Source organism: Eucalyptus grandis, chromosome 6 (assembly GCF_016545825.1).
Source record: "Eucalyptus grandis isolate ANBG69807.140 chromosome 6, ASM1654582v1, whole genome shotgun sequence".
Taxonomy (NCBI): Eukaryota; Viridiplantae; Streptophyta; class Magnoliopsida; order Myrtales; family Myrtaceae; genus Eucalyptus; species Eucalyptus grandis.
This window is the reverse complement of record NC_052617.1, coordinates 934,461-946,514: the sequence shown is the minus strand read 5'-3', so window position 1 is coordinate 946,514 and position 12,054 is coordinate 934,461.

The window sequence follows — 12,054 nt, the reverse complement described above, 5'->3', positions numbered from 1 at the left end:
GTGTTTGTCGCCACGTCCATTATAGCACATGTTAACGGTATCTTCAAGAAGATTAGGAGGGAAAACGTTTTCCAATTGGGATTATTACATGGTTGGATAGATAGACTTTGATAGTTGCTTGTCCAAATCTTGTGCATTCTCTCTTTATATATATATAAAACATGATTAATTGACCTGGGGGCTATGTAAAGAGCTCACAAATGTTTACTTAACTATTGAAACATTATTTTTAATAAAATGAAGAAATGAGGAGAAATAAGAAGAGATAAACTAATTACTTAAATACATTAATTAAAAATCATAAGTAATTAATTAATTTCCTAACAAGAGGAAATCCAATATTATTTCATTCATTCCTTACTCGAGAGTTCTTTTTTCGCATTTATGCATAAACACGATAGATGCAAACAATACGGAAGAGCTTGTAAATTTTTACTAAACTATTGAAACATTATATTTAATAAAATGAGCTATCGTGAACAATAAAAGGAGATTAATTGATTATTAAACACATGAATTATAAGCCATAAGTAATTAATCGATTTCCTAGCAAATAAAATTTATTTTCATTCATTCCTTCTTTTTTCAAATATATGAGAGAACGTGATTGATGCAAACAATATCGGAAAGGCTCATGAATTAATGACTAATTATATGGTGACTGGTCACTATTTAAAACTCTAAACAAAGCCAAACATGGAAATAATAAATTGCGAAAGATCAGGTAACACGTATGCTATTTTCCCCACATAAGTTACCCTGACAAAAGAATTAGAAGCAAAATAATGTAATTAGTATTCAAATTTTGATACTCTTTGTCAGCGGCCCTATATTAGATATTATGACATAAAAACATATAAAAAAATCCAATTAATGTACGACCGCAAAAAAAAAATTAAAATAATCACAATGTTGCAATACTATATATGCAGTGTACAAAAATGTCTCAAATTATAAGAATATGTACACTGGAAACTACTTAGAGATTCATTACTTAAAAATGAGCATTGTAATATTTTCACCTTTGTTGATGTCATAAATATAAAAGCTTCATTAAACTTAAATAATTTTACAAAATACCAACTAAATTACACCAAATATACTTCAACTGGTTCTAAAATATTGAGACTCAAAAAAAAAAAATAGTACAATATAATATAGATAACGCCCCCAAAATTTGATAAAGACCTCGGCTTCTCTTTACCTATGGGTTGGGCTGGACTGACCCAAATAATATTTTGTTTCCACCACCCTTCACCTCATCGCCATTTTCACGCCACCATCCATAACCCTACTCTCAAAGCCAACTCGGGCCCTCTCATTGTCTCAGCAAGCCAATCCACAAAGTCGCCCATTCTTCGAAAGCAACAATTTAAGAAGAAAAAGTGCTAGGAATTGGAGACTAAATCAGGTCTAGTCTGGGTTGAGTCTGAGTCGGGTCGGCTATGTTTGAGGGCCTATGTTTAAGCCTCATTCGTCAGCAATTAAAGGGAAATCGTCGTCGCCCGGACATTAGCTTCTGTCTCAGTTGTCAGTTCTTTGAATGAGAGTAACAGACGCTCAGGCGAAAAGAATTGTGATGTGTTTTCTTCCCATGGTTCTTTATTTTCTCCAATGGTTCATTGGCTCGTTTTACTTCATTTATCGTTAGGAAGAGGTTTCCTTTTTATCCTCTGTAATTGAGAGAGGCAGTATACCATTGCTGTAGCTAAAGATTACTCCAAGAAAGGACCTTTAAGGTCTTTAGTTAACCTAATATTTTTTAGGTTGACAAGAGGAAACCTAAATTTGCCGGGATTAATGTTTTTGGCGGACTCATTGAGCAATTGGTGGCCTTTTCTTAAGCTCTAAAACAGGGAAAATAACCAAAAATGTTCTAAATCTATTGCATTAATACCAATTCAGTCATAAATTTTTCAATTTAACCAATTTAGTCCTAAACATTTTAATATTAGTACCAATTCAGCCCATCCTGTCAATTTAGGCTGAAGTCACTGATGTCGATGCTGACCTCCTACTTGGCATGGTTGGCGCTAGATTTAGGACTAAAATAGTCTAATTAAAAGGTTTATGACTAAATTGGTACTAATGTAATAAGTTTATGACTTTTTTGATATTGTTCCTCTCTAAAGTTTGGATCAATAGTAAATATATTGGTCATTTTTGCTTCAGGAGTTTATTATAAGAGGCGCAGTTTGTACGTGGACTATAAAGAAATTTCAATTTATGCGGGGTGCTTGATAGGGTCATTAACTTCTCTGTTTACTTGTGATGGGCTTGAGGGTTAGAAGATCCTATAGTCAAGGTTAAAGAACTGCCAAAAAATGAGATGAGAGGCTGACATTGAACTTTGGATATGAGGTTGATCTGCACGTATCAAAAACATGTAGTCATCTTCTTCCCACCTAATTTTGGAAGTACTTTATATACTTCAGTTGGCAGAGCGTCAGAGTAATATTGCAATATGACACTTTCTATTGGAAAGAACAAGATAGATTACTTGTGAAAAAGTTATTAAAGGTCGCCACCCCTGCGAAAAATGATTTTCAATAAATGACCTCTCTAAAAAATTCAATGAGTTCTGAAGTAAACGCTGTGTCTTGCTCCTTCTATAGGCATCTAACATTCTTTTCTTTAAATCAGCAATAATATTACTGGAGGAATGGAATCTTTCAATCTCTTCTTCTCCTTGCTTTTGCTAGCATGCATTCTTATCCATGCCTGGAGTTCATTTGAAACTTAAGGAATGATTGGAATCTTAAGAAGGACCTTAACTAGCTAGGATCTTTACATGGTCCCAATCCTAAGCTAAGAAAATTCATCGGATTGATGCAATCCTATTGATCCCATTGACCCAACTTTGACATACTTTGACCTTCAAATATGTATATTCGATATTCAAGTGACAAAAATATTAATATTTCTTGTACATGTGGTAAATAAACTATAAATTCACGCCATTTTTGAAGTTTTAATGTCGTGCGACATTCATAATTAACAAACTTCCTAGGACTATCCAAGATATTTGTATCGTTGGTGTGATTTCTGGGATCTTACGGTCCACCATTTGATGTTACAATCCAATCCTTTAGACGCCTTCATTGATAATAAGTTGGATCTCACTCCTAACAACCTTGTTCTTGACTGCAAAAAACTCAGCCAAGAAAGTACCAACAGTTAATGATTGTTCGTAACATCCTTGTGCCTAACAACCGTAGGGCAGAATGACAAAAGTGCCTAGGACCAGAATCAAAGCCGTTCAGCTTGTTACTGATTGTCAAAATGCTATTCCAAACAGCCTTCTTGTTCTAGGGAAAGAAAGCCACTCTTTGAGGTACTTCCTTTACTAGATTGCCTCCATGGAAAATTAGCCTTCTCACTCATATTTGTCTCGGAAATGACAGATCGGTACAATTGAAAATACCTATCAATAGACAAAGACCAAATGATGCTTATCTTCCGTGTGATCCACACTCTCAATATTGTAAAGAAAAATGAAGGAATACCACATTGTTCCCATTCCCAATCTTGGATTAGCTATCCTTTTTTTTAACAACTTCTACTCTAGGAGTGCTCCTGCTCACTTCCATCATCCACGTTATGCAAGAACTTGTGTTTTCTTAGATAGTCAAACTTGTAGAATGTGGTTTAGCTTTAGTAGTTAAATAGTTCTGGGCTTATCCCATTTATTGAGCTGAAATTCTGTAGGCATAGTCATGTTGCTGATGGAAGAGGTAATTATCTAGATTCTCTGATGGATTCTTCATCCTTAGTTATGCTTTTTGAAAAATACTTCTATAGCATGAAATTGTGATTGCAACATCAATGGATGAAGGATGAGTTTCATTTTATTGAGGTTGTTTCACATCAATTATGGAAAAGGCTAGTGGTTGGTTTATAAATGTGAGAGAAAACCTCCCTCCTTTGAGCTAGTATATGAGGTGAGAGAGGCTCAAGACCAACCAACACTGGTATCAAAATCCAATTGCCAATAAATCTAGACTCAACAATCTCATGGGAGAGTTACGGGTTGTCCCTACACCAATTCAAGATCTAATGTGTGAGGGGGAGATTGTTAAGACTGTTTCACATCAATTTATGTGCTCTAAATACATCTTTTGTCAGGTACAGCATAAAGGTCTTCTATGGCAACATTTCTGCAAACAGCTTCCCTTGTTTTCTTGTAAGTTGAGCTTTATTGCATTAATGCATGTGTCCAGAATCGACAATCAAATAAAAAAAAAAAATTGTGAACAAGTAAATAAGCTTGTGATTTTAAGCTAAGTCCATTCCGTGATATGATACCGTCTTCAGTGGATGATTACGTTCAAAAAGCCATGTCCACTCAATTAATGGAGCAAAAAGTTGATATATAAAGAATATACAGCCACCATCTTTTTTTAATCTAAGGCGTCGGCCTTTCCCTAAAACTAAATAATCATTTTACATGAATCAGATGCTCTTCGATCAACCCTTGATGAATAGGCCTAAATAGTATAAGATGAACATGCGTCATTATGTTATTAGGTTAACTCCCTTTTTCCTTTTTTTAGTCATATGATGCTATTATTATTGGCATCAGAAATGTTGCCCAGAAATGTTATTTGGGGACCTCCTTTCCTTTTGGTTCTATGCACTTTATATGAGGAATCCAATGTACCCTGAAATGCTCCAATTTATGATAAACATGCAGTCATCTCAAGGATCGAACGCTCATGCTGTTTATGGTGAAAACGATAGGCAATCGAGACCACCATAAACCGGATTAGGATTTAATGGGCAAGACTCATTCAATTTCACGTTTGGTTCATGTTTAAATTAACCTTTCAGAAACATGCTACGTGCAATGTAAGATCATTAAATACCAAACAAAACCCTTTGAACAAGTTAAGATGCAAGCCCAAACAAGGATGATTGAACCAAACATGAGTTGGTCACCATTCATCTTGTGCTTGGAAGAGTTCGTCATAAAGGTTTAGATGTGCAAAATTCTTAAGCTATGACTTATGAACAGTGCATGTGAGATAGAGAATTCCATTAGGACTAAAATTTGTGCACTTCTGGATTGAGCAAAATGAGTTTAGTTTTTTGTTTAACGCTGCATATGAACTATGTGCATGTCTTCAATGTGTTTTGCAATCAAGAACGCACCCTTCTTTTGTGTCATGGAAAGGTGGAACAATAAGATAAGCATTGTATAACATTTTCTCACTTTTTCTCTATAAGAAGATGAATTTTGTCTAAGATTTTATACATTTAGTGAGTTGAATATGACTCATTTCCATGCGTAATGGAAAATTGAGAGCTGTTTGAGTGAGAAATTCTGTTGTTTTTTTTATTTATTTATTAAACTATGCGAAACATATTCACCACCATCTCTTTTTATTGGTGAATTTTAATGTCAGTGAAAGCAGTTAGTAAAAGTAGACATTGCATTTTCAAAAAGTATGTGCCTTTTTGAAATGTGACATCTTAAAGACACGGAAAAACTTTTTTAAATAGAGACATGCCATGTTTCCAAGTTAATGTGAACTCTTCACACGGTGGTGATTCTTTCCTTAAGTCAAACCTTGTCATGGTCTCTTAAATAGTGTATCGAAGCACTGGCTAATTTAAATTTTTTCCCCAATGTTGATGTCCATCATTCAAATTTGCAACTTCTTATTGACGAGCTTGCTTGTTTCAGGAAGTTGTAGCCTTTCTTAAGTGGTCATCACGCTATTAATTTTGAGTACAATCCATGAAAATTGTTTGGTCAAATCTGGTATAACACTAGCTTTTGAAAGAATATTGTTGGGAGCGTTTTGACTGGCTAAGTATTCCTTTTTTTCTGTGACATGCTTTGTTCTTAAGAGAAATTAGCAGTTCTTGATATTGGTTGAGACGCTTGGATACATTGCATGGACTGGTTTCAGAATGGAATCCATGTTGGGAGTAGCGGAAAGTACGAGGACTCTTCCCAGATTTTCCTTAATAAGAACTGAACTTAAATTCTTGAAAGGTAAAACAACTGAGGCTTATGGCTACTTCCATTAAATTGGTCAGCTGATATGCTCTCATTATGACTTGCAGGATATTCTAAGTTTATATTAGCATCTCGCTGCTGGATGTTGGAAACTGCGTTTGAAGACGTCGGTTGCTGATCTTCGTGGGTCTAAATACACTTCTGTGTCTACCAGGCCACATCAAATGTTGAAGTTTTAGATCATTTTCACTTGCACGGAGGTTGCAGCAGGTGGCTTCCCCTTCTACGTGATTTACGAGTCAGGTCATAAACCTGCTGTTTTTGGGTCTATCCTCTTTTTTCTCTTTAGGCCCTTTTTTGTGGACCCCCGTCTTCGACACCACCAAACGTTTGTATGCGCTTGTCCTATCCTCTTTTACTTTTTAGTCAATTCCATTTCCACCTGCTAGAACTCAATCACGAGAGAAAATGAACAAAAAATGTGTTCTCCATCCCCGTTTTTCGATATGATGATCACGTGATGCTACATCAGCATTACATATCTGCAAAAAAAAAAAAAAATTGTCAAATTTGCAGAGGAAATCATAATCAACCTTACAAGAAAAAAAAATAGTGTAATGGTCCTCAGCGATTCCATATTATGGGAGGAAGTGGGATCGGAATTGACCCAATAAAAAGATAAAGCAGGTGCAATTATTTAGTGACGTGAAAGAAAGAGGCGTGGGGTCCCTGTAAATGTTGGGTGGCGTGAAAGACCTCTCAAAGTCATCAGGAGTTCATTTCAATCAACCTCCACGGCAGTAAGCCTATTCATGCACAATGATGGTTTTGAAGAAAAGAAATGGGAACACTCACTCCTGCTTGGGCTAAGTGGCCTTGTTATGTACAACTTCTCTTTCCATTCCATGGAAATTAAAACAGCAATATTTTGTTACGTGTGCATATATTGATGAAAAAATATTCATGTTCTTTGACATGTTAAGCTACTCCTATTTCTTCTTTTTTGTTTATGTTTTTTTCCCTTTGAAAAGAGTGAGTACTTAACGGGGCATAAGTAATTGATTTTTTTTTTTAAATGAAGGGGAACACTCATTTGCATTGTTTAGAATACAAAGATCAAACCGACAAGTAGCCTATAATCACATCTCCAATTTGGAATATTTCCGTATCGATGACAACTTCCACGGTTAATCTAATTATGTTGCATTTTTATGTAGTTCGAAATTTACAATAAATTTGTTACTGTTATTGTCGTCCTACCACTTCCTAAATTTCATTTTATTGGTAAATTATTATAGCGGTAAAGGCCAACAAAACTTTTTCAAAAAATATGTGCCTTTATGAAATATGGCATCTCAAGACATGGAATAGCTTCTAAGACATGACATTTCCATATTGATGCAAATTTGTCACATAATGATGATTCTATCTTCAAATTGAACCTTTTCATGGTCTCTTAGATAGTGTGTTTGAACACTAGCTAACTTAATTTTTACCAATATTGATGTCCATCATTTAAAATTGCAACTTCTTGTTGATGAGCTTGCTCATTTCATGAAGTTGTTGCCTTTCTTGAGTGGTCATCACGCTATTAATTTGCAGTGCAATCCATGACAATTGTTTGGTCAAAATCTGTTATAACACTAGCTTTTTAGAGAATATTGCTAGAGTGTTAAGCATTCCTCTTTTACTGTGGCGTGCTTTGTTCTTAACAAATATTAGGAATTCTTCATATTGGCTGAGATGCTTGGATACATAATATGAAATGGTTTCAGAATGGAATTCATGATGGGAGCAACAAAAAGTACAAAGACTCTTACTATGTCCCAGCACAAGCAACATGCTAAATAAATTCTTGAAAGGGAAAACAATAAAGGTTCATGGCTACTCCCATTAAACTGGTCGGCTGACATGCTCTCTTTATGACTTGCGGGATATTCTAAGTTTATATGAGCATCTCGCTGCTGGATGTTGGAAACTGCGTTTGAAGACATCGATTGTTGATCTCGATAGGTCTAAACACACTTTTTGTGTCTACTAGGCAGCATCAGATGTTGAAGTTTCAGATCATTTTCACTTGCACAGGGCCTGCAGCAGGTGGCTTCCCCTTTCTACGTGATCCACGGGCCAAGTCGTAAGCATGCTGTTTTTGGGTCTATCATCTTTTTCTCTTTAGCCCCATTTTTGTGGACCCCACGCGTCTTTAACACCACCAAACATTTGCACACGTTTGTCCTATCCTCTTTTTCTTTTTAGTCGATTCCATTTCCACTTGCCAGAATTCGATCACAAGAGACAATGAACAAAAAGTGTGTTCTCCATCCCTGTTTTCTGATATGTCGGTCATGCAGTGCTACATCAACATTACATATCTGAAAAGAAAAAAAACATTAGTCAAATTAGGGAGGAAATCATAATCAACATTACAAGAAAAAATCAGTGTAATGGTCCTCAGCAATTCCATATCATGGGAGGAAATCAAATTATCGCAAGTGTGATTGGGCTTGACCCGGTGAGAAGATAAAGCAGGTGCAATTGTTTGGTGATATGAAAGAAATACGCTTGGGTCCTTACAAATATTGGCTAGCATGAAAGACCTCCACGGCCCGGCAATCTCAAAGTTGTGGGGAGTTCACTTCAATCAACCTCCACAGCAGTAAGCCTATTCATGCACAATGACGGTTTTGAAGAAAAGAAATGGGAACACTCACTCCTACTTAGGCTAGGTGGTCATGTTTCGTTGAACTTCTCTTTGTATTCCATGGAAATTAAAGCAGCAACATTTCGTTCCTTGTGCATATATTGAAGAAAAAATATTCTTGCTCTTGACGTATTAAGCTACTCTTATTACTTCTTCTTTTTTGTTTCTACTTTTTTTGGGCATAAGTAATTGATTTTTTTTTCCTAAATGAAGGGGAGCAACCCTGTTTGCATCAACCTATTTGGAATACAAAGATGGAGATCTCCAGTAATTTGACTTTTTTTACATCTGGAATATTTATGTATCAATGACAGCTTACGCGGTTAACCTAACCATGTTTCATTGTTATGTAATTTCAAATTTACAATAAAACTTCTTACTATCGTCGCCGTCGTTATTATTTCCTAAATGATTATGGCAGTAAAGGTAGACATAGCGTTTTCAAAAAATGTGTGCCTTCTGAAATATGGCATCTCAAAGATAGAGAATAGCTTCTAAGACATGACATGTTTCCATGTTAATGCAAACTCGTCACATAATGGTAATTCAATCCTCAAATCAAACCTTGTCATGGTCTCTTAGATAGTGTGTTTGAACACTAGTTAACTTAAATTTTTTCACCAATCTTGATGTCCATCATTTAAACTTGCAACTTCTTGTTTCGTGAAGTTGTAGCCTTGAGTGGTCATCACACTATTAATTTGCAGTGCAATTCATGACAATTGTTTGGTCAAAATCTGATGTAACGCTAGCTTTTGAAAGAATATTGCCAGGAATGTTAAGTACTCCTCTTTTATTGTAGCATGCTTTGTTCTTAACAGATATTAGGAATTCTTTATATTAGTTAAGATGCTTGGATACGTCATATGAAATGGTTTTAGAATGGAATCCATGTTGGGAGCAACATAAAGTACAAAGACTCTTAGGCCTTGTTTGGTAAAAAGTGTTTATGTTCCTTTAACAGATTTGGAACAAAAAAAAAGTAGAAAAAAAGTTACTTCTTGTTCCCAAAAACAATTCGAGAAACAATGTTTCTCTCTCTCTCTCTCTCTCTCCTTTTTCTTTTCTTCTCTTTCTTTTCTTTTTCTTTTGGCCGGTCGCCAGACCTTGGCCATGGTGGTGCGGTATTTGGCCGACGAGGCCGGCAACCTTTGCCGGAGGGTCGCCGGACCTAGAGACGCCACGCCATGGCGAGGCTCGTCGGCCAAGCCTCTCCGTGGCTGGGCTAGGCACAGCAAGGCTCGACCTCGCTTGGGCTGGGCGAGCTCGAGCTCGCCAAGACCAGCGAGGCGAGGCCGAGCCTCGCCGGTGGCTCGCTAAGGCTTGGCCTACCAATGGTCGGGCGAGGCTCAACGAGCTCACCAAACCTCGCCCACCAGGTCGGCCACAGAGAGGAAGAAGGAGAGAAAAGAAAGAAGAAAAAAAAGAAAAATATAATAAAATATTAAAAAAACTAAAAGAAATAACAAAATTATATAATTTTATGAAACGCATTTCTTTCCAGGAATATAAATTTTGTGTAGTTACTAAGCACATTATTATACTCATAAATTATTCTCGGGAACAGAAACAAAAACAAAAAACTATTTATGTTCAAAAATTGTTCATTGGAACGGAAACGTTATCATAAGCGCCGTTCGTGTCCAAGCACAAGTAACATGTTAAATAAAATCTTGAAAGGTAAAATAGTGAGGCTCATGACACTCTTATTAAACTGATCAGGTATCTTATCAGAGTTTGAACATCTGTATTCCCCTTCCAATTTTGCCTTCAAGTTTCCTTGGCGCCCTTGGCAAGAGTATATCTTCATCTATGTTTGTCACTTCATTTGCTTGGTGTCAGAAAGCAAAATGTTAGAGCATAACAGTGGTTTGTGGATCTCAGTGGTTGGCCTTTACCTTTCTTATTTGAATTACATATCAAAGTTTCCACAAAAATCGACCAGCTCGTCATCAAGTAATTTCTTCGCCCTGTCCTTCTTTTTAAGTTGACAGAAGTAGAGCAGGTGTAAAATCTTTCGGGTGCGGTGAAATTGAACTTCAGCTTTTCTATCAAGTTACAGTCAGTATGGACAATTCTTGCTTTTCCTTCGTATTTTGCCACAGCGATGAAGCATTTCATATGCATTCATGGAAACCCCATTAATGTGTACATTTTCATGGTTATTAGGTAAACTTGTAATAGCAAAACCTGAAACTCAATGTTTGGAAAAATACTTTGCCAAAAATGAATGTTTGTATAATTTACATCAACAAAACGAATGAAAAGTATATTCTTCTTTGATGAAAATATTACGAATAAAATGTTAATAATAATAATATTTTAAATAAAATCAATAATTTGAAAAACACTTTCGTGAAAAATGATTACTTATATTATTTACGAAAGTAACTTTACGGATAGAAGGTTATTGATTATGAAAATATTCTTTATTGATTAATTATTCTAAGCAATGTAGATAATTATTTGTCAATAAATCATTTATTATTTAGACATAGATAAATAATTAATATGAAAATAATTACCGATCAAATTTGTCACATCATATTCGAAATTTACGCAGTTTTGGGATTGATGCGACCGCAATTTTTGGATCTATCCTCTTTTTTCCTCATTTAGTCTCTTTTTTTGGGTCCCCACGCGTCTTTTCCTTTCACACTACCAAACGTTTGGGTTGCGATCAAGGCCGATGCGACTGCAATTTTTGGGTCTATCATCTTTTTCTCTTTAGGTGGACCCCACGTGTTTTTCTTGCACCCCACCAAACATTTGCACCTGTGTTATCTTTTTATTGGGTCGATTCCATCCCCACAACGGATCAAGAAAACATTTCCATTTTCAACTTGGCAGATTCGGTCTCAAGAGAAAAAGAACAAAAAGTGTGTTGGCACACCCTCTCCCCCGGCCTTCCCCCTCTCCCCCAACCCCGTGCCCCCTCCTCTCCCTCCCCCTCCTTCTTCCTCTCCCTTATTGTTTTTCAATCTTGTTCCATTATGGCGGTGTGGTGCTGCATTAACATTGTTTGTCAAACATAAGAGAAAACGTCAGTCATATTAAGAGAGGAAATCATAATCAACATTACAATGAAAAACCAAGAGTAATAATAGTCTACAGCGGTTCCATTTACACAAAAGTCGAAATCTTGACTCTCATTCGTTGTTATGTTGATGAGAGGAAATCAAAATTGTGGCAAGTGCAAGTAGAATTGACCCAATAAGAAGATAACACTGGTGCAAAAATTAGGTTATATGAAAGAAGAGATGCGTGGGTTCTTGCAAATGTTGGGTGTCGACCTCCACGACATGGCAATATCAAAATTGTTGGGAGTTCACTTCAGTCGACCTCCACATCAGTAAACTTATTCATGCACATTGGTGATTTTGGAGAA